This window comes from Heloderma suspectum, chromosome 3, assembly GCF_057233095.1.
Source record: "Heloderma suspectum isolate Gila_16-S chromosome 3, 16-S_ref, whole genome shotgun sequence".
In the NCBI taxonomy this organism is placed as follows: domain Eukaryota; kingdom Metazoa; phylum Chordata; class Lepidosauria; order Squamata; family Helodermatidae; genus Heloderma; species Heloderma suspectum.
Window position 1 is genome coordinate 152346581 of NC_139460.1, and position 6073 is coordinate 152352653.

A 6073-nucleotide genomic window follows, 5' to 3' on the forward strand; every position below is an offset into this window, starting at 1 on the left:
AAAGATCAACCTGGATCAATCATCAGACTTTGAGATAAAATATTTTATTTATTAATTATGTTTTTATACTGCCCAATAGCCGAGGCTCTCTGGGCAGTTCACAATTAAAACCATAACATACAACTTGAATGAATATAATATGAAACATTTAAAAGTTTAAAAATATTAGAGCTGTCCACAAATGGCCTTTCAAAATTCTCCAGCCTATTTGCAGGGGACAATTTTGCTGAATTTCTCCTAGGGGAGGTTTCTCCCAGATAGGGCTCACTATTGGCAGGGGTTGTCGCACAGCTTCTTTATTTTTCCCTGAGGGTTTTTGGTTTATTTCACCGTTTCTGTAGGTGGCAACAGCATCAACTGTGTTAAAGCTCCCACTTTTTTGAGGCAGAATTTTGAATTTCTTTTGGTGCTATTTTTGAGCTTACCTAACTGTGAGGTGGCCAAGGGTACTCTATGTGTATTCTCTATTATGCATCCTTCCATTTCTCTGCAGCCTCCCAGGCCACCTGCAGTTTCTGAACTGAAAGTTTGCCCCATGGGAGGAATTGCCTCATGATGTTTTCCTCATGATGGCTTTAACTGAAGTGCGGGAAGCTGAGGAGGCTACAGGCTGCCACAGAGATGACTGTACAACGACAGACAGGACACTCATGCACACTCCTCAGCCACCTCATAAGTACCCAAATCCAACCCATGAGAATTTCTCCAGAATTTCTCCTCCTTTGAATGTCTTTTCAAAAGCAATTTCTTTTCTATCAAATTGAATGAGAATGGTCGAAAAATGTGGGAGAAATTTTCGGCACAGCACTAAAAAATACTAGGTAAAACCAAGGTAAAACCCAGCAGTAGTTACAACCCAGAGAAAGTTTGTGTGAAAAGGTGTGTTTTCAGGAGGCATTTAAAAGATGTTACATTTTCTGCCTCCTGAACTGCATGCGGGAAGTATTTATAAGATGAGGATTGAAAACCTGTGCTGCCTGGTGAATAGATACTGAAATACAATCACTTAACCACTCTTTTACAGGGCCTACAGCTTTGCCAACCCATTTTGAAAGTGTCCATTTTCAGATGGTGCAGCAAATTAAAAAAAAAAATCATGTACTAATATTTCACAATAATGGCTGCATATTGGCATAGGCTATGCAAGAGTGTTTAATTAGGCATGCTATTTGCATGGGGCTTTCCTGTCCCTTGCAATTAAACACTGCATAATTGATCCTCTGATGCCATAGATCAGCCAAACTAATCCATACCCTTTTGCTGAGCAGATGATGGATTTGATATTCAAATTATGTTCCACAAACATAGAGCAGAATCATGTCCAAATGTTTAATGAAGAGATTCTTTAAAACATTTTCATAAAAATAAGGGCTTCAATGTTCCTCATGAGTAAATAATATTGTGGATGAAATAGTAAATACCTTAACCTGGAATTAAGACACCAAAATTCTGTGCCAGGGCAATACATTTCTCACTAAAATGGAATGTATTTTACCTATATAAATGATGCAACTCAGGGAAATTTGCTCATTTTGCATAATTTATTCTGCTTCTGGTGCTCATGGGAATAGACAAGGAACCGTGGCCCAAGATCACTGGAGAGCACAGCCACCTTTTGCTTCTGATTTTTGCCTGCACAATTTCAAACCTATTTCCAACACAATAAGGACTAGTAAAATTATTAGTTCACCAGATTCCTGATCTGAGCTTGTGTGGAATCACAAAATATACACCAATCTCTGCTTTTCTACATGTCAGTAATCACATAGATCCTTGGTACAGTTTTTCTGACAACAAGACCTGGGATTCACAACAATTTGTGAATGCACAACATTCTAAGTCCAAATGGATGTAGAGGGGAAAAAATTATGGGATGGCAGTCTCTATCAAAAACTCCTAGAATAAAAGAGGTCCCTATGCCTCTAGTTGCTCGCAATATTTCACTCTTTATAGATCCTTGCTTTCCCCCTAACTCTTCCCACCCTGCTGACCTAATGTGCAACAGTATTCTGTAAGTCCATTCCTGCTTCAACAGTGCTATTTCACTGTTTGCAATTAGGGACACAGAATTGGTGAGATTATTGTCTTTCTCTTTCATTGCTGTCTATCAGCCCTTAAGTCAAATGGACTAAGTTTACTTTGGAATATATACTTTGTGTTTCCATCTGGCCATTAAAGAATGACTGTAATTGAAACATGCAAATATAATTCATTCAAAATAGTTAAGAAAATAAAAATGCTGAAAACATGCTGGCTGTTTGGCCTTATATTGCAAACATGGAAATTAATAACTCCAGACATTATGTAATTGAAAAGCAAATAGTGGACTAAAGACTCCTCCTGCAATGGCAAAAGTCCACAGTCAGTCTCACGAAAGGTGAAGACAGACATAATATTTTAAAAGTAGTGGGGGCAGCTTGAAAATATTCTCACTGGGTTCAATAGAAATGAACCCTTTCTCTCCCAGGGCAATAATGAGTTTCTCAGTAACTAGTTCTACAAGTTTCCACCATAGTGATTTTGAAATGGGAAAAGGAAGATGCCAAAGGTGCTAACTGGTGATCTGTGACATCACCACACATCTTCCTCTCAATCCCAGACCAGCATGTGCATGTATGTGTGTGATTCATTTTGGGGGAGGAGGTGTAAGGTGAAGGATGGATGTGTATATTTCTTTCATAGTCCCTTACTTTTTAAAGTTTTAAACCGCTAACTTCAGTGAACTATTTTGGTGTACATATTAAAAAGGTGGGGGACTGTATTTTTCAGTCTAGAAATACAGAATACAGAAACTGTAATTCTAACAAACAGGAAACATCCTTGGAAAAATAACTAAGCTATTTGATGTTTGGGTGGCAAACTTGAGGCTGACATTCAGCTACAGACAGATCCATAGGGTAATGCTGGGAGCTCAAGGCTTCTAACTCTTGGCTCAGCAAAGGAAAAGAAAGCTAATGAAATCATTAGCACTGAAGTAATTAGTTCATTAGTATAATTGAATAGGAACAAATGAACACAGCTTTCATAAGAGCAAATCAGATGTCTTCAGTCCATTAAGCGCATTGGAGCAAGAGTTTTCATTTATAGGGTGGTAAGATCTTCTTTTATGGCACCTCCCTCCAACTGATTTTCTATAAGCATCTATGGGTTTCACATCCATAGAAACTTGTCCTATTGTGCAATATAAAACGCTCAGTACCTGAAATAAAGATGTAAAAAAGAAAGGCTTGGTTTGCATTAGGATATGTACGTTTTCAAAAACCCCAACACACACACACCCCACCCCAGTAAGTATAACCACTGGGCAGGTTGATAGGGCTGGTCCACATTTTACCTTTGGGCGGTATCCAATGTAACATTACTCCTAACATAAATTTCATTGTGCTGGTGTCAACAACCTTTAGTGCAAAGGCAATAGGACTTGCTGGTGCCACCAGGTTTCTGGGGAAACCCAAACCCATCGTAAATACTGTAAATAAATTTTATATACAGTAAGTGGTGGCACAGGGGAAAAAAAATCACACTGAGGCTATTTCTAGCATCTTCCATGTCACAAAGGGCAGTATCCAATGTGACACTACCACTAATGTAACCTACTTTTTGCTAGTGTCAACAAACTCTAGTGCAACATCACATCAGTAGTGCTTACTGAAGCACTACTGATGTTGCACTAGAGTTTGTTGACACTAGAAAAACGTAGGTTACATTAGTGGTAGTGTCACATTGGATACTGCCCTTTGTGACATGGAAGATGCTAGAAATAGCCTCAGTGTGATTTTTTTTTCTGTGCCACCACTTACTGTATATAAAATTTATTTACGCTATTTATAAGCTACAATTCCAATGGAAATTGCAGAAGATGGCATACAGGAAAATAACAACAAATTACAATATAAAAGCAAATGTAAAAAAGAAAAGAAAAAGAAAAATAGCAATGCAGCATAAATACAAATCTGTACAAACAGCAACAGCAAAATAAGATCAGTGATTTTTATTTCCATGTGGTTATAGTCAATAAGGGTGCAATCCTATGTATGTTTAGCCAGGGAAAATTCCTACCACTCCCAGCATTCCCCAGCCTGCAGGGCTGGCTGGGGAATGCTGGGAGTGGTAGGACTTTTTCTTGTCTAAACATGCATAGGATTGTGCCCTAAGTGGGTCTTAGAGTAACAGACCTTCTTATTAACATTAATGAAATTACTGCTATACCCTTCCCTCTTCCCCAAGTGATGAGAAGTTCAATGGGCAGCACTTACCCATGTTTAGTTTCCTTTGAAGGAGAAATCACTGGAAACTTATGGCATGTCTGGAATATTTAGATTTATGTACAAATAGACTTGCTGAGCATAGATAGAGACAAAGAGAAGGAAGGAAGAATGAGTCACCTTCCCTCTGTGGCTCTCACATTCTAGGTGAGGTGTGGGCAACCTGTGGCCCTCCAAACGCTTTGGCCTACAACTCCCATCAGCCATAGCCAACAAAGCCAATGGTGAGGGATGATGGGAGTCATAGGTCAAAATATCTGGAGGGCTGCAAATTTCCCACCCTGCCCTGTTCTAGGGATCCCATAGCGGTCTCTGTATGAAGGAACCATTTCCTGAACATCCCAGATCATAAGGGATATGGTCTGTATGGCTGGCATAACTCAGACAGCATTCATAACATGACTCATATTAATGAAATTGATGTGTAGTCATGTATTAGTATTAGTACATCTCTAGCTGCCCATTCTTGCCTGTGGATGGCACTATTGAAGACTGGACATCCTCCATGGCTGTAGAAGTATCATAAGATGATTGGTATTATGCACAACAATGCTGGCATGGAAAACAATAACTAAGAGGACATTTCGTGCTTCTCCTGCATAATGTGTAGAACAACCTCTGTGTGATACTAACCTGGTTTTTAAAAAATAACATGATGAAGTTGACTGAAAATGTGTTTTAATATTGGAACAGGATCTCATCTTTCTCAGCTGGATGCCAAAGTTTCTTCTGCACCTGAATGCCAAAGTGTCTCCTTCTCTTGACCATTTCCCCTCTGTCTGAAGGTTACTTCAAATGCTATGCATTATCTACTTAGATAAAACTATAATCACACAGGACACTGAGTCTGAACATCCAGATTTTATTCATTTGCCTACCCAGAAGTAGCATTCCTTGTACTGGAAATGCATAAGTTTTTTTTATGTGGCCCTGAGTGGTCATATTGCTTAGATATAAAATGAATATGATTCTCCTGAAAGACCAAAGCAGAAACAACCATTCAAAAAGGAATCTGGCCAGACAGGACAAAGGAGAATTGGGATTCTGTCTTTTTAAAAAATTAAGAACTTTACAGTATTACTCAGGAGGCTGCTGGTCTTAACAGCAGACAAGCATTTTAATGCTTTTTTAGGGTGTGGTTGGGAGAACAAACCTGAAAATGTTCTCAGTGTGTTGTGGTCATGTTACTTGTATTGATATTCAAGGGGTATGAAACATTCAGATCCAAAAGGTATACATTTTCAAAATAGCACTGTATAATTAGGGATGTACGAAAGTTCCGCCACAGATCTCGGGGAGGCCGAATGCCAGCGCATTCAGCCCCCTGAAATCGGTGGCAGAACGGCCCGCCACCCCCCCGGGATGGGACTTACCTGGGGTGGATCTTCCTGGTGGCGGCGGCAGCTCTGGCGGCAGCTCCAGCGGCGGCGGCTGCAGTGGCCGGTCTTCTGACCGGCTGCCACCGCCACCATTTCCAGGTTTAAAAAAAAACGTGATAGGCTACATAAAGATTTACGTAGCCTATCACGGCTAAATTTAAAAAAACACCATGATAGGCTACGTAAATGTTTGCGTAGCCTATCATGGCTGATTAAAACAAAAAAAACACGCATACACAAATGCTACGCTACGCTATTTGCGTTCCCCTTATTTTCGCCATCTTAGTCTACGTAAATATTTACGTAGACTAAACCGTGCCAAAATAAGGAACACAAATGGCGGCGCCCATGGGCGCCGCCATTTGCGTACGCGCGTTTGTTTGTTTTTAATCAGCCATGATAGGCTACGTAAACATTTACGTAGCCTAT